The sequence below is a fragment of the Cricetulus griseus genome, chromosome 4 (genome assembly GCF_003668045.3).
Source record: "Cricetulus griseus strain 17A/GY chromosome 4, alternate assembly CriGri-PICRH-1.0, whole genome shotgun sequence".
NCBI classification, from domain to species: domain Eukaryota; kingdom Metazoa; phylum Chordata; class Mammalia; order Rodentia; family Cricetidae; genus Cricetulus; species Cricetulus griseus.
The window spans coordinates 198419176-198444995 of NC_048597.1; the positions used below are offsets into that span (position 1 = coordinate 198419176).

General features: G+C 41.4%; 1 long non-coding RNA gene and 1 other non-coding gene across 2 annotated transcripts; both read right to left on the reverse strand.

Moving 5' to 3' along the window:
• Positions 1-23998: 23998 nt before the first annotated feature.
• Positions 23999-25723, reverse strand: Adapt15 (hydrogen peroxide-induced mRNA). Its single transcript, NR_045124.1, is given in 5 exon segments — positions 23999-24529; positions 24736-24796; positions 25112-25190; positions 25270-25325; positions 25699-25723. It is a non-coding gene; the product is annotated as a hydrogen peroxide-induced mRNA (long non-coding RNA).
• Positions 24614-24684, reverse strand: LOC113835248. The gene has a single exon (XR_003484623.1). It is a non-coding gene; the product is annotated as a small nucleolar RNA SNORD50 (small nucleolar RNA).
• Positions 25724-25820: the final 97 nt, after the last annotated feature.

A 25820-nucleotide genomic window follows, 5' to 3' on the forward strand; every position in this document is an offset into this window, starting at 1 on the left:
AGAGAAACCCTGTCGTGAAAAAACCAAAGGAAAAAAAATAAAAATGGGAAAAGAAAGAGAGAAAGAAAGAAAGAAGCCGGGAGGTGGTGCTATATGTCTTTAACCCCAGCACTCGGGAGGCAGAGGTAGGCAGATCTCTGTGAATTCAAGACCAGCCTAGTCTACAAGAGCTTGTAGAGGTTCCAGGGCAACCTCCAAAGCCCACAGAGAAACACTGTCTTAACCTTCTCCCTCCAAAAAAGAAAGAAGAAAAACTCTTGCTACTCATTGTTCTCACTGGACACATTAAGAACATTTTTTTTAAAGATTGCTGTGGTGGTTGAGGCACACACCTTTAATTCCAGCACTCAGGAGGCAGAGGAAGGTGGATCTCTGTGACTTTGAGGCCAGACTGTTCTAAATAGCTAGTTCCAGGACAGGCTCCAAAGCTACAGAGAAATCCTGCCTTGAAAAAAAAAAGATTTATTTTATGTGCACTGGTGTTTTGCCTGTGTGTACGTCTGCATGAGAGTGCCAGATCCCCTGAAACTGGAGTTATTCAATTGTGTGATGCAGTGTGGGTATTTGGAATTGGACCTGGGTCCTCTGGAAGAACAATAGCAGTACTCTAACCACTGAGCAGCTTTTGGAACAGGTATACTCCTTGGGAGTATACTCTCTCTCCCTCTCTCCTTCTTGCCCTCCCTTTCTTCGCCCCTCCTCATCTACCATAAGGTGAAAATCTTCTCCACCCAACACATGCTGCTGCCGCCATGATGTTCTCGCCAAGAACATTCCAAGGGATTTCTAGAAGCAATTTCCTCATTCTCAGATAGAGATAAAGGTAAGCCTTCCTTTGTCTGAATTTGAAGTTTAGAACTGTGATTTCTTGACCATGAGCAAAATCATTCTAAGATTAAAATGTTTAGATGGAAGGCAGTAGAGTTTTTTGGTTTTTATTTGTTTTGTTTTTTGAGACAGGGAACTCGATTTGTAGACCAGGCTGGCCTTGAACTCACTGAGATCCACCTGCCTCTGCCTCCCAAGTACTGGGATTAAAGGTATATGCCACCACCGCCTGGCTGCCGGTAGAGTTTTTAATAGGTAACCAAGATACTAAATCAATTTGTATACATCAGCATTGACCTTCCCAATAGCTAAGAAACTTGTGTATAGTTTAAGACATTTTGAGTTGAATTTTATGTTAACTTCATCCAAAAATATCATTAGATCGAGATGACAGTGTATTAAAAGATATTTTGAAGCCCAGTGGTGGTGGAGCATGCTTATAATCCCAGCACTTGGGAGGCAGAGGCAGGTGGATCTCTGTGAGTTCCAGCCCAGCCTGGTTAACAGAGCTACAGAGTTAGTTCCAAGGCAGCCAGGACTGTTACACAGAGAAACTCTGTTTCGAAACAAACAAACAAACAAACAAAAAACCCAAAAAATATATTTTGAGTTATTTCTTGTGTATAAAAATAGCTTCAAAGTTTCAGTGGTTAGAGATATGATTGCCAGGTGATGGGCTTTCAAAACTAACTAGATTGTGGTATTCATTGGTGTAATAACCCACACATGGATGCATGATTTGATGGCACTGTTAGGAGTTAGTGTAAACTATGTGGGGTTTACTAATGGAATGGAGTTCCCTGGATTAGTTTATCTTGTTCATGGTGTCTTCTTCTTCTTCTTCTTCATTTTTTTTTTTTTCGAGACAGGGTTTCTCTGTGGCTTTGGGGGCTGTCCTGGAACTAGCTCTTGTAGACCAGGCTGGTCTCAAACTCACAGAGATCCGCCTGCCTCTGCCTCCTGAGTGCTGGGATCAATGGTGTGGGACACCACAGAACCTCCCCCCACCCCCTGGCCTTCATGGCGTCTTCTTTTCTTCTTCTTGGCTGATGGAATAGTAATGCCTATTGCATTGATGCTCAACATCCCAGATAGTACAGAGCAAGCTAACCATGAACTGAAATCTCTGAAACAGTGAGCCAAGATAAAAGTTTTCTTTTTTTATATTGCTTCTGGTATTTTGTCACAGTGATGAAGAGTGACTGACTTGTTAGAACACATAATGGTATGTTTTGGAAATTTCCATTTAGTTTAGTAACTTGTCCTTTAAAACAATCATGGGGCCAGAGAAACAGTTCAGCAGTTAAGAGTACTTGCTCTTGCAGAGGACTTGGTATGGATCCCTACAGCAACACCCACATGATGGTTTACAACCATCTGTAACTCCTGTTCCAAAGTAACTCCACAGGCACCAAGCATTCACATGCACACACACATACTTGCCGACACAACACACAAATAAAATAAATCTTTTTTTTTTTTTTTTTTTTGGTTTTTCAAGACAGGGTTTCTCGGTGGCTTTGGAGGCTGTCCTGGAATTAGCTCTTGTAGACCAGGCTGGTCTCGAACTCACAGAGATCCACCTGCCTCTGCCTCCCTAGTGCTGGGATTAAAGGCGTGTGCCACCAATTCCTGGCTTAAAATAAATCATTTTAAAGTATGTAATGTTCTGTAAAATTTGCAAACTGCTAAGACAATGGAGATAGTCAATAAACATGATTTTTAAAAAATTAGGTAGCAAAAGGAATAGTTTATAGAGCTTTAATCAGTTACATTAAGAAAATCAGTTGGATAAGACCCCCTATGGAAGGCCTCACCCGCCCTAGGGAGCAGAAAGGGTATGGGATACGTTGGGTGTTAGTGAAGGGGGTGCAGGGGAGGAAGAGAAGGAAAGGGAACTGAGATTGATATGTAAAACAATCTTGTTTCTAATTTAAATTTTAAAAAATGGAGAAAAATCAAAAAAAGAAAAAAAGGACATCAGCCAGGCAGTGGTGGTGCACGTCTTTAGTCCCAGCACTTGGAAGGCAGAGGCAGGTGGATCTCTGTGAGTCTGAGACCAGCCTGGTCTACAAGAGCTAGTTCCAGGACAGCCTCCAAAACCACAGAGAAACCCTGTCTCAAAAAACAAACAAACAAACAAGCAAACAAACAAAAATCAGCTTGACTTGAAAAGGAGAGAGATATTGATGGCTTCAAGTATCTAATACACTGTTCTTTCAATCTTCAAAATCATACCAGAAATTCTCATAACAAGAAGATGGATAGATATAGAGCTTATTGGATTGGGAGGAGATCATGAAGAAATGGGGCAGAACTAATGAGAAAAGTAATATTAGAATATTAGCTGTTGCTGAGCGTTGGTGGAGCTCCCTTAAATCCTAGCACTCAGGAGGCAGAGGCAGGAGGAACTCCGTGAATTCCAGGACAGGCTCCAAAACAATACAGAGAGACCCTGTCTGGAAAAACAAACAAACAAACAAAAAAGAAAACAAAAGAAAAAGAAATTTAGAATATTAGCTGTCTAGTATAATGTATTGCTGCCTCTCATCGTTCTGTTAGTGAAAATGACTTTTCTGGGCAGTGGTGGTGCACACCTTTTAATTCCAGCATTCTCAAGGTAGAGGTAGTTGGATCTCTGTGAGTTGGAGGCCAACCTGGTCTACAGAGTGAGGTCCAGGACAGCCAGCACTACACAGAGAAACCCTATCTTGAAAAACAAAAAAAATGATTTTCCTGAACCAAGGAATTGAGACACTATGTGTAATTTCTAGTGAGATACATTTCTCTTATGTACCAATAGTAAATTTTAATAATCTGTCAATTTGACAGTAAATTTGAACACAAAGAAGCCAAATTTATCTTGCAAAGATAAAACAGTTATAATGAGAAGAGAGGTTTCCATAGTTGTCTGTGTAAAAAGGTAAAGCTGGTGGAGCTGGTATCACATTGCTTACAGAGCTAAAAAAAAAAAAAATCAACATTTGTTGTGTAGCAATATGAGATAAACCTATCTCGGAGGGAAGCTATTTAAGGCACGAGATATTCTTGAGGTGAAACATTCCATACTGCAAAGGCTTCAGGAAGCTGGGCAGTGGTGGCACACTGCTTTAATCTCAGCACTCTGGAGGCAGAGGCAGGCAGAGCTCTATGAGTTCTGAGGCCAGCCTGGTATACAGAGTGAGTTCCAGGACAGCCTAGGCTACACAGAGAAACCCTATCTCAAAAAACAAAAAAGCAAAACAAAACCAAACCAAAACAAGCAAAGGCTTCCGAAAGTCCCTGAAACTGACCAGATACACTAGACCTCTCCCTTCACTAGCATATATAAGTAAAGACTGCTGAGTGGTATCAATCACCAGACCAACTGAACTGCCTGGAAGACACACGTTCTGACATGTTGAGCCTCCTGCAAGTTGCGCAGTAAGCTTCAGGTTTCCAGCTTGCATGAATTGTCACCTATGCGGGGCGAGATTTTGGTGACTCAGTTTCCTGAGTAATTTCTGCCCCTGTAAATAACTCCAATAAATTCATTGCTTCATCAAGTTTGAGCTTCAGCAGTATCCTTACTTGAATCTGTCCTCAGTTTCTGATCTAGGGTGAAATGGCATTTGCTCACCTCTCCCCAGGACTAATGACATCACTTTGTAAATTCCCTTCAAATGTGTCATGGAATGTAAAATAAGAAGCTGAGCCAGGGCAGTGGTGGTGCACGCCTTTAGTACCAGCACTCGGGAGGCAGAGGCAGGTAGATCTCTGTGAGTTCGAGGCCAGCTTGGTGTACAAAGTGAGTTCCAGGACAGCCTCCAAAGCCACAGAGAAACCTGTCTCAAAAAACCAAACCAAACCAAATAAATAAATAAATAAATAAATAAATAAATAAATAAATAAATAAATGTGTATAATACCTGCCATTCCAGGGGTTGGGATCTCAGATGATATAATGAAGATATTTAGCTGAGCATTAGCATTCTTTGAAGTCTTTTCCTGACTGCAGACACAAACTAACAAGCAGCTTCTTCAAGTTCTGGTCACCATGGTCTCCGTGGTGTGAGAGACTGTTTTCTGGAACTGTGTGTCAAAGAAAGCCTTACCTTTCTTACATAGCTTTTGTCAGATATTTTGTCATAACAAGAGAAGTAACTAACACAGCATGGATAAAAATCTAGTGCCTCTGCTCAGAGCTGTATGTTATGAAATGAGTCACCAAAAGTACTCAAATGAGAACAAACACCGGTGACAGCAGGGAAACTGTACTGTCATCCTATCATCCTAGAATCTGAATGCAGTAGAATGAAATGCTCAAGAAACAAAGAAACTTTTTAGGTTTTTTTGTTTTGTTTGGTTCTGGTTTGATTTTCTTTTTCTTTTCTTTTTTTTTTTTTCCTCCTTTTTTTCCCCCAAGACAGTGTTTCTCTGAGTAGCTTTGGAGCCTATCCAGGCACTCGATCTGTAGACCAGGCTGGCCTTGAACTCAGAGATGCGGCTGCCTCTGCCTCCCGAGTGCTGGGGTTAAAGGCTTGTGCCACCAACGCCCAGCCAAAGAACATTCTTAAACATAATAAAGGCAATATATAGCAAGCCAACAGCCAAAATCAAACTAAATGGAGAGAAACTCAAAACCATTTCACAAAAACCAGGAATAAGACAAAGCTGTTCACTCTCTCCATATCTATTCAGTATAGTACTTGAAGTCCTAACAAGAGCAATAAGACAACAAAAGGAGATCAAGGGGATACAATTTGGAAAGAAAGAAGTCAAACTTTCACTATTTGTGGATGATATGATACTATACGTAAGTGACCCCCAAAATTCTACCAGGGAATTCCTACTGCTGATAAGTACTTTCAGTAATGTAGCAGGATACAAGATTAGCTCAAAAAAAAAAAATCAGTATCCCTCCTATATACATATGATAAATAGGCTGAGAAAGAAATCAGAGAACCATCACCCTTCACAATAGCCACAAACAACATAAAATATCTTGGAGTAACTCTAACCAAACAAGTGAAAGACCTGCATGACAAGAACTTCAAGTCTTTGAAGAATGAAATTCAAGAGGATATCAGAAAATGGGAAGATCCCCCATGCTCATGGATAGGTAGGATTAATATAGTAACTATGACAATCCTACCAAAAGCAATCTACAGATTCAATGCATTACCCATCAAAATCCCAGCACAATTCACAGACTTTGAAAGAACAATACCAAATTTCATAAGGAAAAACAAAAAACCCAGGATAGCCAAATTATCCCTGTACAATAAAGGAACATCTGGAGGCATCACCATCCCTGACTTCAAGCTCTACTATAGAGCTATAGTAAACAGCTTGGTATTCGCATAAAAAAGGATAGGTGGATCAATGGAACCAAACCGAAGACCCTGATATTAACCCACACACCTATGAACACCTGATTTTTCACAAAGAAGCTAAAAATATAAAATGGAAAAAAGAAAGCATCTTCAACAAATGGTGCTAGTATAAACTGGATGTGGACATGTAGAAGAATGCAAATATATCCGTTTCTGTCGCCATGCAGAAAACTCAGGTCCAAATGGATCAAAGACCTCAACATAAATCCATCTACACTGAACTCTATAAAAGAGAAGTGGGAAGTACCTTTGAACACATTGGTACAGGGAACCACTTCCTAAATATAACACCAAAGGCAGAGGCACTAAGAGCAACAACTAATAAATGGGAACTTCTAAAACTGAGAAGCTTCTGTAAAGCAAAGGACATGGTCAACAAGACAAAATGGCAGCCTACAGAATGGGAAAAGATCTTCACCAACCCCACATCTGACAGAGGGCTGATCTCCAAAATATACAAAGAACTCAAGAAACTAGACACCAAACTACCAAATAATCCAATTAAGAAATGGGGAACAGACCTATACAGAGAATTATCAACAGAAGAAAAGACACGTAAGGAAATGCTCAACATCCTTAGTCATCAGGGAAACGTAAATCAAAATCACTCTGAGATTCCATCTTGCACCTGTCAGAATGGCTAAGATCAAAAACACTGATGACAGCTTATGCTGGAGAGGATGTGGAGTAAAGGGAACACTCCTCCATTGATGGTGGGAGTGAAAATTTAGACAGCCTCTGTGGAAATCAGTATGACGATTTCTCAGAAAAGTAAGAATCATTATACCTCAAAGACCCTACAATACCACTTTTGGGCATATACCCAATGGAGGCACATTCACACCACAAGGACATTTGCTCAACTATGTTCATAGAGACATTATTCATAATAGCCAGAACTTGGAGACAACCTAGATGCCCCTCAACTGAAGAATACATAAAGAAATTGTGGTACTTTACACAATAACACCTTTAAATTTGCAAGCAAATGGACAGAACTAGAAAAAAAAAACATCCTGAGTGAGATAACCCAGATCCAGAAAGACAAATATAGTATTACTCACTCATAAATGAATACCAGACATAAAGTATAAGCAAGCAGCCTACAGCCCACAACCCCAGAGAAGCTAGATCTCTCTGCCAGAAACAGATGGAAGCAGACTTGGAGATCTATAACTAACCATTGGGCCAACTTCCCAGAATACAATCAAAGTGAGGGAAGAGTGATAATATGAACAATGAATTCAAGACCATGATGGGGAAACCCACAAAATCAGCTGACCAGAGCTAGTCAGAGATCACTGACTCCACACTGTTAATGGAGGAATCAGCATAGACCTGAATTAGGACCCCTGGATACAGGTGACAATGGTATGGTTTGGGCAGTATATTTAGCAACTGGCAGTGGGACCAAGATCTAACTATAAGGCATAAACTGACTTTGTGGAGCCTACTCTCTACGGAGAGATACCTTGCTCAGCCTAGACATGGGGGGCCCTTGGTCCTTCCTCAACAAGGTGATGAAACCAACTTAGTTGACATCCTAGGGGAGGCTTTACCCTTTCTGAGAAGTGGATGGGATGTGGGAAGGGGGAACGGGGAGAGAGAAGGAGGAGAAGAGAGGAGGGAGGGAGAGCTGGGACTGGAATGTAAAAAAATTAATTAATTAAAAAAAACCCCAAAAGTAGTGATATTGGGGCTAAAGAAATGACTCAGTAGTCAAAAGCACTGACTGTGCTTTCAGAGGACCAGAATTCAGTTTCACCACCATGAACATGGTGGCTCACAACTGTCTGTAATTCTAATCCCAGGTGATCTGACACTCTCTTCTAGCCTCTGTGGGCACCTGACATACATGGGGTGCACAGGCATACATGCAAGCAAAAGACCCACCCGTATACATGAAAGAGAAGGAGGAGAAAAGAGATGATATTATGATTATGCCAGTACAGTTTAATTATTTCCTGAAATAAATCAATTAAAAAACCATTCTCACCTATCTGGCTATCCATCAGCATACTTAGTGTTTTGAAGCCCTTTCATTCACAGTTTCAGTATGAATAAACTGGTTTACTGGCATCACATTTTAAACTAAATTAGAACATTATATTATATTTAGCTTCCCCGTCACTGTGATAAAAAAGCTAAAAAAAAAAAAAAATGACTTAGAAGAGGGAAAATTGACATTTGCTCATGGCCAGAGGTTTCCATCCATCATGACCAAAGGGGTATGGTAGAGTCAAGTTCCTCACCTCAGCAGCCAAAAAATCAGGCAGAAAACCTTCACTCGCTTGTAGCCCTCATTTATTCCTCTAGGGTACCCAATCTTGGATGGATATTCACATTTAGGGTGGCTCTTCCCTCTTATTCTCTTCAAGGCCCTCATAAACACACCCAGAGGTGTTCCATGCTTATTTCCTAGGCACTTATTTTTTTTTTAATATTGAAAATAAAATTTTCAGCCAGGTGTGGTATCACATGCCTTTAATCTCAGTAGAAGCCCAAAGATCTCTATGAGTTTGAGGCCATTCAGCCTGGGATACAGAATGAGTTCCAGGACAGCCAGGGCTGTTACACAAAGAAACTGTGTCTCAAAAAAAAAAAAAAAAAAGAGAGAGAGAAAATTGAATAAGAACAGATTGGACTGAGTCTGTGTGGTGATGGTGCATGCCTTTAATCCTAGGCAGAGGCAGATGGATCTCGGTGAGTTGGAGGCTACCCTGGTCTACAAAATGAGTTCTAGAACAGCCAGGACTGTTACACAGAGAAACCCTGTCTCAAAAAAAAAAAAAAAAAAAAAAAAGCAAACAAGAAAAAACAAAACAAAACCAAAATCAGATTGGTGCCTAGCCCAATAGTCATCAGAGAGGCTTCCTCTGGCATCTGATGGGAGTAGATAGAGAGACCCACAGCCAAACATTAGGTGGAGTTTGGAGGATCCTGCAGAAGAGGAAGAAGGAGCCAGAGGGGTCGAGGACACCAGGAGAGCATGGCCTACAGAATTAACTAAGCAGGGCTCATAGGGGCTTGGAGAGACAGAAGAGGCAATCAAATTCTCTTATGCTATAGTTGTTAGCTTGGGGTTCTTTTTTTTTTTTTTTTTTTTTTTTTTTTTTGGTTTTTGAGACAGGGTTTCTCTGTGGCTTTGGAGACTGTCCTGAAATTCGCTCTGGAGACCAAGCTGGTCTCGAACTCACAGCGATCTTCCTGCCTCTGCCTCCTGAGTGCTGGGATTAAAGGCGTGCACCACCAATGAGGGTTTGTGTCTGATTTTTTTTTAAGATTTTATTTATTTATTATGTCTTCTGCCTGCATGCCAGCAGAGGACACCAGATCTCAAACACCATGTGGTTGCTGGGAATTGAACTCAGGACCTCTGGAAGAGCAGTCAGTGCTCTTAACCACTGAGCCATCACTCCAGCCCCTTGTGTCTGATCTTATTGTAACTTATTACGACCTGTTTGATTGATATCCCTGGGAGGCCCGCTCTTTTCTGAAGGGAAATGAAGAAGTGGATCTGGGGGAGAGGGGAGGCAGGGGAAGGTGCTGGAAGGAGTGGAGGGAGGGAAAACTGCATTTGGGATGTATTGTATGTGATCATGAATTTTAAAAGAGAGAAAGAAAATTAATCTTTCTCATGAAGTGGGCCTTAAGTCAAATCTAGAGATTCATGTACTTCCTGTCATGTGGTTTAGTCTCTTTTCAAGAGTCTCAAAGCCACAGGAGTTTCAACATTGTTCGAAAGTTCACATCCAAACAGGTGTGGTGGTCCATGCCTTTAATTCCAGCACTTGGGAGGTAGAGACAGGTGGATCTCTTGTAATTTTAAGGCCAGCCTAGTCTACAAAGCGAATGAATTCCAGGACAGCCAGGCTGTTACATGAAGAAACCCTGTTTTTTGGGGAAAAAAAAAGTTCAAGTCCAACATCTCCTCTGAGACTCAAGACAGATACTTGTTATGAACTCTCACAAGGTTAGAAAATAAGTTATATATCCCTAAAGTACAATGACACAGAGTAAGTATCCTTGTCCCAAAAGAGGAGCAGAGGTATAGAAATCAGGACCAGAACCCAGAATGACAAACATTAAACCCTGTAGCTCTAAGCATAGCACCTAGGGCACATGGTATGTATGATATACATTCCAAGGGTTTAGGAAGTGCCACCCCTATGGTCTTGCCGCTTTTAGGTCACTCTTGGGCTGGTACTGCTTATTGCCTGCAAACTTCCTAGGCAGATACTCCACGTTCTTGCTATCTAACTTCACATGCTCTCTCTCTCTCTCTCTCTCTCTCTCTCTCTCTCTCTCTCTCTCTCTCTCTCTTTCTCTCTTTCTCTCTTTCTCTCTCGGTTTTTCAAGACAGGATTTCTCTGTGTAGCTTTGGAGCCTATCCTGGCACTCACGCTGTAGACCAGGCTGGCCTCGAACTCACAGAGATCTGGCTGCCTCTGCCTCCTCAGTGCTGGGACTAAAGGTGTGTGCCACCAACGCCGGCTCAAATGGTCTCTACTGAAGCTTTAGCTTTATCTTCAGAGCTTCACACACCATCCTTCCCAGGAAAGCCTACAGGAATCTTCACTATGCAATGCATCATCTGACTTCTCAGTTTCTCCTATGAAATCTTATCGGAAAGCTCCATGACCCTCTAACTTTGTTTCACTCATTTGTTCATTCATTTTTGTTTTGTTTTTTGTTTTTCGAAACAGGGTTTCTATGTAGCTTTGGAGGCTGTCCTGGAACTAGCTCTATAGACCAGGTTGGCCTGGAACTCACAGAGATCCACCTGTCTCTGCCTCCTGAATGCTGAGATGACCTGCTAGGTACTTTTCAGCTGATCAAGTTGAAATGTGTTCCATCTTTTGTCAGCAAGCTCTAAAGTTCTTCTAACAAGGTCCTGGGAAGTTTTGCTTCCTTGGAGTCTCCTAGAGAAATATTTACCAAGAACATTTTGTACATTCCTTGTTTCATATCTGTAGTCAGTCTTTCTCCTTTGAGCTCTGGTTTCTTCAAACAGTAAAAGGTATTTAGGAGTCATTCTCTGGGCCGTGGGGGATTCATACATTAACTGTGCATGAATCATTTTTAGAGTCTATGTTTTCTTTCATAATGCTTCCTGTTTCACTGCAAGTTTTGGATCACCCATAAGTGTCTATACAATCTACATATCCTGTTTCTACTCCCCCCCCCCTTACCATGTGTACTCCTGTCTCCAAGGCATGGCCATAGATAGAAATGGCCCTTTGGTTCAATCCTTTATACTCTAAACATCTTTGCTTAATTAATCTCAACTTCTTACGGAAATCTTTCCTGTCAACCCCATTTAATATTGCAAAAGTTTGTAATTATGCAATAATTTGCTAGTGGTTTAACTCAGTGGTAGAACATGTGGTTTACAAGCATCAGAGTCTGTGTTTAATTCCTCAAAGTTACCATAACAATGACCTCTTCAAACCCACCTCAACAGCCGTATTCTATTTGTACATCAGTCTTCATTTGGTAGCACTTTATACTCTACTAGTGGTGTCCTTCTTCTCCTCCTAAATATAAGCTCCACAAAGATAGGAGTTCTCATCTGTTTGATTCATTGCCTTTGTAGAACAATCCCTATACATGCTAATCATCAAGTACATGTTTATTTAATGAACAAATGAGCATAAACCTTTGTATATTTCTGAATAATCACACATCTAACCTATTAAGATGACTTGATACCAAAAAAAAAAAAAAAAAAAGCTGATCAGATTTAAAGCAAACGCCCTTAAAGAAAGAAAAGGTGACCATGGTGGCGTTTACCTATAATCTCAGGCCTTGGGAGGTGGAGGCAGGACAATCAGGAGTTCAAGATCAGCCTCAGCTATATAAAGAATCCACCCTTCTAACATATATGAAACCATGTCTCAACACTCCCAACCTGCCCTCCTTCCATCTCCATCTGCAATAAAGAACTATATTCATATATGTTAAGATGGAGCCACAATTTCAAAGCAGTTTTGACATTTTTTGTTTTTTTTCCTTTTTTTAATTTTTTTTATTTGAATTAGAAACAAGATTGTTTTACATGTCAATCCCAGTTCCCACTCCCTCTCCTCCTCCCCTACCACCCCCCTCCCCAACTAAAACCTTACCTATCACATACCCTTTCTGCTCCCCAGGGAGGGTGAGGCCTTCCATAGGGGGTCTTAAGATTCTGCCATTTCCTTTGGGATAGGGCCTAGGCCCACCCCAGTGTGTCTTGGCTCAGGGAGTATCTCTGTATGTGGATTGGGCTCCCACAGTCCACACCTATGCTAGGGATACGTACTGAACTACTACAGGAGGTCCTGTAGATTTCCGAGGTCTCCTCACTAAAACCCATGTTCCTGGGGTCTGGATCAGTCCCATGCTGGTTTCCCAGCTATCAGTCTGGGGACCAAGAGCTCCCAGATGTTCAGGTCAGCTGTTTCTGTGGGTTTCACCAGTCTGGTCTGGACCTCTGCCTATCACTCGTTCTTCTCTGCAACTGGATTTCAGTTCAGTGATTAGTTGTGGGTGTCTGCTTCTACATCCACCAGCTGCTGGATGAAGGCTATAGGATGGCATATAAGTCAGTCATCAATCTCAAAATCAGGGGAGGGCATTTAAGGTAGCCTCTTCTCTATTGCTTAGATTGTTATCTGGTGTCATCTTTGTAGATCTCCAGACTTTTCCCTAGTGCCTGATTTCTCTGTAAACCTAAAATGTCTCCCTCTATTATGGTATCTCCTTTCTAGTTTTCTTATATTCTTCCCCTGACTCAACCTTTCTGCTCCCTCATGTCCTCTGCATCCCTCCTCTTCTCCCCTTCTCATTCTCCTAGCTCCCTCCCCCTCCCCCCTTGCTCCCAATTTGCTTAGGAGATCTTGTCCCTTTCCCCTTCTCCAGGGGACCATGTATGTCTCTCTTAGGGTCCTCCTTGTTTACTAGCTTCTCTGGCAGTGTGGATTGTAGGCTGGTAATCCTTTATGCCTAAAATCGACACATGAGAGAGTACATACCACGTTTGTCTTTTTGTGACTGCGTTACCTTGCTCAGAATGGTTTCTTCTAGCAGTTTTGACATTTTTGAAATGTCAAACTGAGAATTTTTTTTAAATAGTTTTTAGTTTTTCTAGACAGTTTCTCTGTGGCTTTGGAGGCTGTCCTGGAACTAGCTCAGGCTGGTCTCAAACTCACAGAGATCTGCCTGCCTCTGCCTCCTGTGAGTGCTGGGACTAAAGGCGTGTGCCACTGCCGCCCTGCTGAGATTTTTTTTTAATTGTTACTATTTTTTAATTACAGTGTGTGTCTCTGTGTGTATGTACATACAGGTATGTACCAGGGCACATGTGTAGAGATCAAAAGATAATTTGCAGGAATAGGTTCTTTCCTTTTTCTGTGTCTTTGGAATGGAACTTAGGTTGTTAGGCTTGACAAGTGTCTTTACCAGCTAAGTCATCTTGCCAGGTCTCTGAGAAATGTTTTTGCATTTATTTTAAAATTTCATGTTTGCTTGTTTATTGTTTTGTTTGATTTCATTTATTTATTTATTCATTTATTTTGAGACAAGGTTTCTCTGTTTAACAGTCCTGGCTGTCCTGGAACTCACTTTGTAGGCCAGGCTGACCTTGAACTCTCAGAGAGCCACCTGCTGCTGCCTCCCCAAGTGCTGGGATTAAAGGTGTGCCCCACCACCGCCCAACCATTTTTTTACTTTTTTGAGCCAGGTTCTCACTATGTAGCCTTGAACTGTCCCGAAATTCACTATGTAGAACAGGCTGCCCTTAAACTCACAGATTTCCTCCTATCTCAATTGCTAGGACTAAAGATGAGCACTAACCACACCTGGGATTTACTGGGGTGGTGTGGTGGTGGTGGTGGTGGTAAGACAGGGTCTCTCTACATAGCCCTGACTGTCCTAGAACTCAATGTGTTGACCAGTCAGACTTTTTTTTTTTTTTTTTTTTTTTTTTGGTTTTTCAAGACAGGGTTTCTTTGTGTAGCTTTGGAACCTATCCTGGCACTCACCAGGCTGGCCTCGAACTCACAAAGATCCGCCTGCCTCTGCCTCCCGAGTGCTGGGATTAAAGGCGTGCACCACCAACGCCTGGCTGACCAGTCAGACTTTTAACTCACAGAGATCCTCCTGCTTCTCTTCCCAAGTACTGGAATTAAAAGTGTGCACCACCATGCCTTGCTCATTTTTAAATTTTAAATATAATACATAAACAAATTAGCCTCTAGTTATTACAATGTAAATATTAGCAACAACAAAAAGATAGGTCAAATACATTATCTATTTTTATACAAAAATATGGTTCAGGGATTGTCACTGGTACCTGGTAAATGTAATTACAACAGTGAGAGAATAGGCACCAAACACTAAAGTTCTCTGGGCCAGTAATAGGAAATGATACTTGGGGCTGGAGAGATAGCTCAATGATGGTGCTGGCTGTTTGTTCTCCCAGCATCCACAGGGCAGCTCACAACTGCTTGTAATTTCAGTTCCAGGGGATATGACACACCGTTTTCTGGGCTGTGCGGCACTGTTTGCACAACGTACGAAGGCATACACACAAACAAAACACCCATATATATAAATAAAAATAAATCTTCTTTTAAAAATAAGATCTGAGGGGGCTGGAGCGATGGCTCAGAGGTTAAGAGCACCGACTGCTCTTCCAGAGGTCCTGAGTTCAATTCCCAGCAACCACATGGTGGCTCATAACCATCCGTTATGAGATCTGGTGCCCTCTTCTGGTGTGCAGATATACACGGAAGCAGAATGTTATATACATAATAAATAAAATCTTTTTTAAAAAAAAGGGTGGGGTGGGGATACTTCTTGCTTCTGATTTCTGAATTTTACCGCAGGTAAAGACTTTCAGGTCATAATGCATTTCTTTTGGGGGCATGTTAACCTGTGAATTTGGAGGGGAATATACACAAATCATCCGGAAAAAAATCCAAATTTTCTTACTTCTTTTATGCTTGATTCAGAAACCTTAAATTATACCTAACCAGTGTTCACCTTAAACACACACACTGAATTTCATTCAACTAGAAAAATATTCATTATCCTGCTCTGTCCGTTGACTTTATAGAGCACATAGCAGTGACATAATCTGTTTTTAGGAACTCCAGCTTCAAGGCTAGAGGAAGATAAACCAGTAATCCAAAATGATAAGCTGTGGGTTTCTCTGCAGCATGGTTAGGGAGGGCCTCATTTTACTAAGTTTTCACCAGCATCTTCCTTCCTACGGCACACCTAACGTAAACTTGGGATGGTTTTCTAGCAGAATACTACATCCACCAGCCTGGATCTTAAGGCCAATAGTTTTAACACTTTTCCTGTGTCCTCAATACCCATGACAGCCCTTGCTCTGATCCTCCTGGGTGATTTATTCCTAAATTCTATTAAACTGGTTATCTGTTTTCTGCTCCCTAGCTGATAAGCACAGTAGGAGAATAATGAAGAAATATGCAGTTAACCTCATTCAAATCAGTAGCTTTTAGCCTCCATTGACATTTTAACACTGTGAGGCAAACCTATAACTTATTCAAGGTCAACTCCATTTCCCCAAGTTCCACAATGTCTGATGAAAACCCTTATTATAGCTGTTAAGTTCTTCATCTCATTCTTTCCTGAAGGTTACTTTATTACTTTGAAAATCTGTCATCCAGAAGTCATTCCTTCCATTTTCTTTTCCTGCAACACTCTGCATGAAATTCCAAGACAATGTTCAGCCCCACTACCTATCACCCACATGATTATTTACGTAGTTCTCACCCTTGGTTTTTTTTGTTTTGCTCTAGGTCTCTCTTACCATTCCTGTTTCACATGCCACACCTGAACCTGACAACAAAACAATGTGTGGAATTTGAACTAAAGAAAACTGAAATGTCCTAATTGTGGAATGCCTCAGAGCTCAGTTGTAGATTATCTCTTCTCATCACTCCTTTCATTTAGCTTTGTGGTTCTGTAGTGACGTAGTGAGATCTTCTAGTCCCAGCGACTTTAGTGACTTGGGAGATTCACTCAAGCCCATGAATTTGAAACTAGCATATGGGGCATGTGTAGAACATCTTTTAAAAAAAGAACAAAAATCTCTGGGGAATATATCTCAGTAGTAGAGCATTTGACCATCATGTATCTGGGTTCATTGCTGATAGTATAAAAAATAAAATACAGTAATGTTGTACCTTTTTTTTTTTTTTTTTGAGACAGGGTTTCTCTGTATAACAGCCCTGGCCCTCCTGGACCATCCCGGCCTTGAACTCATAGAGATCTGATTCCCTCTGCCTCCTGAGTGCTGGGATTATACTACCATCCAGTATAATCTTGTAGCTCTAAATATCCCCCCATATAGCAATGACTCCAAATTTTATTTCTACTAGCTCTGATCTCTCCCCAGAAGTCTAGACTTAAAATTTTCACGGTCTACCCAAAATCTTGATTTGGATATTACATGCCATTCCTTCCTCAAAATCCACTTTTGGACATGATGAATGTACTCATTATCCTGAATATAGTAATAGTGTCATGGGTATGTACCTGTGGAAAAATGAATGAAAGCTATGTATTTTAAAATGTATGACTTAATGTATATTAATTATATTTTATATTTAATAAGCTAGAAGGCAAGATTAGTTAAAATGTTTCTGACCTCATCTCATACAGTGATTCTGTATGTACATCACTTTTATTTGGGGATGATATCCAGTGATAGTATATATTTATGTGAGAAAAATGTGACTTTTGGATGCATGTATACAATGTGTAAAGGTTAGATCAGTATACTAGCTAGTTTTTATGTCAACTTGACCTAAACTAGAGTCATTTTGGAAGAGGGAATTTCAAAATTGAGAAAATTCCTACACCAGTTTGGCCTCTGAGCAAGCCTATGGTGCATTTTCTTGATTGATGTGGAAAGGCTAAACTCACTGAGGGCTGTGCCACTCTGGCACGTAGTTCTGGGTGCTATAAGGGAAGAAAACTGAGCAAGGTATAGGGAGAAAGCTAGTAACCACTCCTCCATGGCCCCTGCTTGTTCTTAACCTGACTTGAGTTCCTGACCTGACTACCTTCTGTTCATTTTGAATCTCCATCTTGTCCCTATATGATCTGGAAATACCCATTCCTGTCTATCTTGTTTGTTTTTTCCAAGACAGGGTTTCTTTGTGTAACAGGCCTGGCTGTCCTCGAACTCACAGAGATCTGCCTGCTTCTGCCTCCTGTGTGCTGGGACTGGTCTATCTTCAACTGAGTCACCAAACAAAGAAAAGGGAACAAAAATCCTAATTCTGCATTCTTAGGGACTATGGAGACTATGACTATGACAACTTCCTCCCTATGGCTGCCAGTAGACCAAATCCCTGTCCCAACCATTTAGCTTTTGACAATACTTGGGCACAAACCCAGCTTGTGGTGGACATGCCATCATTCCATGCCTATAGCCTATAATGTCTCCCCGCATTAGTTCAGGACATGGCTTTTCCAGCCTCAATCTCTGGGACTAGAGAACTCACCTGGGAGTTGAGTTGCTTTGCTCAAGTAAACCTGTTGTTATACTTTCTCAATTCAGCTTGATCTGGCTTACTTCATAAGCAGAGAAACCTATTATTGGGGCAGGGGCAGAGAAGCCATTACCTTGGATGATAGACTACGCTTTAGAATTGTAAGAGGAAATAAACCCTCTCCTCCCCCAGTTGCTGAGTTGCTTTTGATCGTGGTGTTTATCACAGCAATAGGAACCGTAACTAAGACAATAAGGGTGATATTGTTACCTCAGAAAATCATTTCTCCTTTTTTTTGGAGGGGGGGTATTCAAGCCATAGTTTCTCTGTGGCTTTGGAGGCTGTCTTGGAACTAGCTCTCATAGACCAGGCTGGTCTCGAACTCAGAGATCCGCCTGCCTCTGCCTTCCAAGTGCTGAGACTAAGGGTGTGCGCCATCACTGCCTGGCTAAAAATCATTTCTTTTTGCTGGGACATTCGAAATCTATTTCTATCCTGAAACAGTCAGCTATGGTTATCCCACTGTGCTGTATGGAACATTAGAAGTTATTCCTCCTACTCCCTGAACCACTTAACCATCCTTTTCCTGTTTCTCCCTTTTATTATCCTTTCTGTGCTTTAGTTACTATCAGGTCTCAGGCAGTCCATGTATCTGGAAATGAGCTCAGGCTAGTCTATAGAAGGATTTCTGGCAGTTAGATAAAGGCCAGCATTCTGCAGGAACTTGTGAAACAGTTCACTATATAGGAGTAATTTCTCTTACCTCTGGCAGGAGGGAGTATGGCTCTTCATTGACATGTACCTATGGTAGCATATCAAATCCCATGTTGGCCTTTAGGTTCCTATAGTTCCTATTCACAAGTACCTGTCACACATTTCAAGGCCCCTACACCAGCATCCTGCTCCTTCTCACCTCCCCAGGCTTCCCTCCTCTCAGGTACCCCTCCCCATCTCTTGCTATCTCTACTATTCTCTTTTTCTTGCTTCCCTAGCCCTGGTCATGTCCTCAGTTTACTTCTTTTTCTCTATACTCTGACTCTTCCAAATGACTCTGGGTAATTTCTCTTTCTTTTCTTTTCTTTTTTTTTAAGATTTTATTTATTTATTATGTATACAACATTCTGCTTCCATGTATATCTGCACACCAGAAGAGGGCACCAGATCTCATAACGGATGGTTGTGAGCCACCATGTGGTTGCTGGGAATTGAACTCAGGACCCTTAGAAGAGCAGTTGGTGCTCTTAACCTCTGAGCCATCTCTCTAGCCCATAATTTCTCTTTCTTATAATACAATAATTTTCTACAATAAACTCCTTTCCCTTAATGGAGTGGTTTTCAGCAGTTTCTTTATTGAGTTCCTATGCATACAATAACTATTACTATACTCCCAATTTGCATGAAGTAAGCTTTTTAGGTTCCCCATGTAAATGAGACACAGGGACTTAACATTTAACTTGATGGCGAATCATGTGCCTACCATGTAATAAGTGCTGGTTTAGTCCATCATAAAAAGAAGAAAAAAAAAAAAAAGCTTAACTACAGGACTTGCCAGAAACTATCTGGCTCATTTCACTTAATACACTTGATCCAATGTCATCAAGTTCTACCAAATATTAAGATTTTGTGTGAGCCGGGCGTTGGTGGTGCACACTTTTAATCCCAGCACTCGGGAGGCAGAGGCAGGCAGATCTATGTGAGTTTGAGGCCAGCCTGGTCTCCAGAGCGAGTGCCAGGATAGGCTCCAAAGATACACAGAGAAACCCTATCTCAAAACCGCCCCCCCCCAAAAAAAAAAAGTTGTGTTTTTGCTCTTTGGGCTTTTTGGTTGCCCACCACCCAGCTCCCAAACAAATCACACATAGTCTTATCCTTAGTTATGAATACCTGGCCTTAGCTTGGTTTGTTGCTAGTCAGCTTTTCTTTCTTTTTTTTTTTTTTCAAGACTGGGTTTCTCTGTGCAGCTTTGGAGCCTATCCAGGCACTCGCTCTGTAGACCAGGCTGACTTCACAGAGCTCTCCACCTGCCTCTGCCTCCTGAGTGCTGGGATTAAAGACATGTGCCACCAATGCCCTGCTTCAATTACCACACTCACTACCAGTCAGGCTTATCCTGATTGTCAAGGAAACATTTGCTGCCTTCCCTCATTCAGGATGATGCTCTTGTAGATTTGTCAGCAATGGTGTTTCTTGGGTACTTTTTGGTTGTTTTGTGTAGCTCTGGAGCCTGTCCTGGAACTCACTCTGTAGTCTGGCCTTGAACTCAAGAGATCCTCCTGCCTCTGCCTTCCCAATGCTGGGATGCTGGATCCTCTATGTCATCAAGAAAATGTCCTACAGACTTACCTATAGGCCAATCGTACGGAAGCATTTTCTCAGTTAAGATTCCCTCTAAGATCAGAATGGTGGCTCATGCTTACAAAATCCCAATACTTAGAAACTTTTTGTTTTGTTTTTAGAGATAGGGTTTCTCTGTGGCTTTGGGGGCTGTCCTGGAACTATTTCTTGTAGACCAGGCTGGTCTCCAACTCAGAGATCTGCCTGCCTCTGCCTCCCAATTGCTGGGACCAAAGGCATGGGTCACCATCGCCTGGCTAATACTTAGAAACTTAAATTAAGTTTTAGGGCAATTTGGGCTACACAGCGAGACAGTCTTTAAAAAAGAAAAAAGAAAAGAAAAAGAAACACGAATCAGGTAAGTGCTCTAATTCCCACTGGGCAACTGAAGAAAAAAGTCAAGAAACAGCCAGAAGCTTAAATATACACTGCAAGTAGCAAGCTTTTAAGACCTTAGTCAGTTCAGAGGACACTTGACTGGGAAACCAAGTGCTGTGCAGATTAGGTTTCTGGCAACAGAACTAATTTTAGAAAGCACCAAATGGTAGATTTGTACTTACTATATTTTGAGATTATCTGGAAGCCTGATACAAGGCATGGGCAACTGAATCCCAGTTGGCTAAAGTTAAATTAAATTAAATTCTGCTCTCAACCTGTAAAAAACAGTCTGAAACAAATACATTTTATATTGTTATATGAACATTAAAACAAAGTTTTTTTTGTTTTTGTTTTTGTTTTTTGTTTTTTTTTGAGACAGGGTTTCTCTGTGGCTTTGGAGGATTTCTTGGAACAGGGTGGTCTTGAACTCAAGAAATCTGCTTGCCTCTGCCTCCCAAGTAATGGGATCAAAGGTGTGTGCCACCTGCACCCAGCACATTAAAACATTCAAGTTTTTTAAGGTTTATTTTTAGACTTTAGTGAGTTCTCAGGTAGTTCCTTAACAGGCTAACTCTAGGTCCCTGATGACTAGTATTAGCCCTTCTTTTGTTCTCTGCATAGCACTTGCTGTCCTGGAACTAGCACTAGCTCTGTAGTCCTTGAACTCACAGAGATGGCACCTGCTTCTCTGCCTCCCAAATGCTGGGATTAAAGGTGTTATTAGCCTTATATTAAAAAGAATTACCCAGCTGGGTGCCTTTAATCCTAGTATTTAGGAGGCAGAGGCAGGTGGATCTCTGTGAGTTTGAGACCAGCCTAGTTTACAAGAGCTAGTTCCAGGACAGCCTCCAAAGCTACAGAGAAACCCTGTCTCAACCCTCCCCCTCCAAAAAAAAAAAAAAAACAAAGAATTACACAGTCAACGTCTGTAAATTATAAGACTAGTCTTTCTTGCTTATTGAAAAAAATGCCATCCAGTGTGTATTAAAAGGTCTGAATTAAAATTAGTTTGTAGAAGATTTAGTTCCACTAAAATGCCTTTTTGGATTTGTTTCTCATTCAGGTATGAATCCTTCAGCCAATGATGGCAGGATGGAGATGGTTCAGTGGTTAAAAGTGCTTACTTTTCTTTCAGAAGACCCAAGTTCCGTTGCTAGCACCCACGTAGGCAAGTTCAAACGCCTCTAATCCCAGATCTAGATCTGACGTACTCGTCTAGTTTAACAGGGCAATTGCATTCATGTGCACTCATCACCCAACCGCCATCCCATACACACATCCCTCCAATGTCTTCAAATTTTACTTTCTATAGTTTCAACCCTACTGTTCAGACATTGTAGTAATGTGCTCAACATTCAGCCTTATCTATTCCACTCTTCATCCACTAATGCCAACACCCCCAATTTATCACAAGGAGGTTCTAAACCACACTAAACTTTATGCACATACTTGAATTGGTTTTGACTCAATTTGTTCAATCCTTTGATAGAAAATCTGTCCATGGTGGCTCATGCCTATAATCCCTACCCTTGAGAGGCAGGATTGCCACAGGAGGAAAGCCAGCTTGGTTCTGAATGAGTTATAAGTTAGCCAGGTCTACATAATGAGATCCTCTTCCAAATTGATCAACAAAGTTTCTAATTTCTGTAAATTTGCTTCCCCCCTTTCCTTTTTAATACAGGTTTTTTGTATGGAGCCTTGGCCGGCCTTTAATTTACAGAGACCCACCTGCTTCTGCTTGTTAGATTAAAAGCTGTGCTTTTGATTCTTTTTTTTTTTTTTTTTTTTTTTTTTTTTTTTTTTTTTTTTTTTTTTTTTGTGTGTGTGTGTGTGTGTCTTATATCACTGTTGACAAAGAGAATAGTGAAATTGTTTATCTTTGGGCTCCTCATGCACAGAAATTTAGACCAACTAACTGAATATATCAGAAGACCCATTAGAAGGCAAGGAAATCAACGGAAGAACTGCATAAAGAGGTGAGAGAGCTCCAAACATCATCTCACAACCCTACCTTGCATTTAACTGTTTGCCAGCGTGGATGAAAGGGCAATGCGCTTTAAGTCCCTACCTCCTCCCTGACAGGGCTTCTCTGTATAGCCTTGGCTGTCCTGCAACTCCACAACAGGCTGGCTTTGGAACTCAGAGATCCACCTGCCTCTGCTTCGATTAAAGGCATGTGGTACACTTTTTAAAATAATTTACTGTACAGTACTATTAGTACTTGACCCTGTTCTGAACCTGAGACCTATCCGTTAATGAAACAATGATTTTAAATACCTCAAAAGGTAATGACAATTTATAAAGCCTATTAAAACAAAGATTCAAGCAGAAAGCAAAGAACTAGGGAACCAACAAAAACTCAAAATATTGCCCCATCCACGTTATCCATGACTAATCATGAAGTGCATCTTTGAGGGTCCCACTGTTGTCTGTTGGCCCCAAACTGGCTCAAAGTGATCTTCCTGCATTTAACTCCTGAGATATATTCCTTTTGTACTTTACATGGAAATCAGTAACCTGTAACACAGCAAAGCAGTACTAGGGAACAAAGTTTGTAACAATCAACATGTATAAGTCACTGAGCTCAAGTCCCAGCACTACATACAACATCCAGGCAAGGGAGACCATGCCTTTAGTCCCAGAGGCAGGTGGATCCCTGAGTTAAGATAGCCTGGTTCTACACAGGGTTCCACAACAGCCAGGGCCTGTCTCAGAAAAAAAAAAAAATCTCTTTAACTCCCCATGGGAAGCCTTATCCTGAGGGGAATAGTTGGAAGGTGGGGAGAACAGGAGGGGAGTGGGAACTGGGATTAGAATGTAAAATGAGAAAATACTTTAAAATTTAAGCTGATTCAAAAATAGAAGTCATCTGACAGGATCCAGTATTGATAACAAAGGCCAGATAATACGCCAGCAGCCGACACTGAGGAAATAGGACCCACTCCTTGCAAAAAGTCTTCCAGGAACCAGGCAAGAGGGCTTCTGAATTCTAAGCTGCCATTGTTAGCAGGTCTTATACAAGACCCCTCAAATTGCTAAGCGTTTTCAATGGTTTATAGGTTGGAAATAATTCCACCCAAACAGCATAGCACTGGCTTGAGGCATATAGGCCAATGGTACAGAAGAACCCAGAAACTGCACATTCACACAGCCTTCTTTCCCAATAAAGATTCACTGTGTGGAAGGAAAATTGGACATCTCCTGGAAGGGTGGAGAAAACGTAGATTTTGCCCACATAAAAATTAAGATAGCTCACTTAAGCATCAATACCTTGAATCAATATTCATGTTAACTATTTTAGGACACAGGGCTGAGAAGACATTTTGGATTAGACCCTTCTCAAAGCACAAACCCATGAAACCAAAAACCAGTTGACCACAATGTTTTTCTCAAATGTGTTGTATGCCCTCAATCCCAGCACTTGCAAGGCTAGATTTCTTGTGCTCAATAGCGCTATTTGTTGTTGAATCTGTTGGGATAGCTCACCTACCTTGAAGACAAAATACCATGTAACTATTAAGGGGGCAGTCAGTTTCTGTTGACCCACCAAGAAAAAGAACTGAAGAAATGGTTGTTGCAAATGAACATTTATTTCAGCAGTCAGTGAGCACTGCTGGACAAAGAATGTGGCTTACAATGGGACTTTAGTCACAAAAGTCACCCAGAATTTTCATGATGGCAATTATTGAGTTAGACCAGGGAAGAAAATGAACAGAGCTGGCAATGACTTGTGATCAACACTGTCACACATGTGCTGATCAGATAATCCACTAAACACACACCAGTCTCAACTCCCGGCCTACACTGAATTCTGTACACTAGACATTTGCCATAATCCTAATGGCTCACTACAAACCCAGCTTTAATTCCATCCACATTCAAACACTAGAAGACTAAGTGCCTCCAAACATTAATTGCATTCAATTCAACCAACTTTCTGTAAGCACATTATCTCGTGCTCTATTCATATCTATCATAGCCGTTGGCACACAATCCCAGCACTTGAGCAAGGACAGGTGCGTTTGAAGACAGTCAATACTGCACTTTCTCATCTTGTCTTTTCTGGACGGTCATAACATCCAATTCTCACTTGTGTCACTGGCCCTAGAAAACAAACACAGGGATTACAAAACTACCAACACAAAAATGAAAACAAAAAACCCCACAACAATGCCTTTTTAATGGTCCGTCTCAGAAGCCAGATCCGTAATTTTGTATTTCAACAGGAATTCAGGTTCGGGATAGGGTCATCATAGATCAGACCAAAGACAGTATGTTCATGTTCAACAACAACAAAAAACTGCACTCACATGCATTCCCAGGAGCTCTAGTAACTGTACAGGGAGCTGGCATTTCACTCACTGGCATTCGCTGCTAACAGAAAAAAAAAGCACTATGAAGTATTTTGTAGTTATCTACTTAAAGCACACTATACAACTGAGAATACTTCCATTTACTTCTCCATACTTGAAAGTAATCTGATTGTTTAGATCAATTATGCCTTACAATGGTTCAATCAACTCTATAGCCATTCCAAATTAAAAGGCAAGCTTACAACAAATCGTATATTAATGTTAAGTTTATAAATGAAACGGTTGGCCAATATCAGTTTCTACACTTTATATTTTACCATGTAGACGTAACGCTTTGTATGCTCACAAATTAAAACCTACCCTTGATACACACCTTTTAAAAACAGTCAGGTCTTAAGCAAGTTATCTCCTGTTATGAATTCACTGGGGTGGTTTGGCCCTCTGTCCTCCATCTAATTAAAGAAACAAAACTTTAAGCACCACAGCAGCCTCTACTCGTTCAATTAGAAAACGAAGTTGCATCACCCTCACCTGGGCATTTCTTTGCAACTGCTTCGAAGACCCAGAAAACGATGGCGTCATTGTTCCTGTGAAAGGAGTAATGCGTTATCAGTCGTCTCTTGGGCGACACTAGCACCTTCTGAACAGCACGAAACTAAAAAAAAAAAAAAAAACCTTCCTCTGCCCAAGTCTTTTTGGAACAGAACTCACCCACGCCGGGAAATAGGAACTAGACCCCTTAGGCCATCAGCCAGGCCACCAAGCTCCAATCTCCTTGGGCCTACGCGCCAATCCTGCAATCCCATAGCAGATGCGCATTTCCCCAAGTAAATTTTCAACCGCACTCTAACCTCAAACCTCCGAGGCTGTCCCACAAAACAGAAGCGTCCCATTTTACTTTGCTCCACCGTATTTCGCTTGGTCATAACCCCCTCCCCCACAATCCGCCCTCTCACTTACAGACATAGGAAAAACCTCAGCTTCCCGACGTAAAAGAACGAGCCACGCAGCCTGCAGCTCCCTTTATAGCCTGCGTGGAGCGAGACCGAGGCTGCCCCTCCCTCTCGCCCCTATTGGATGTG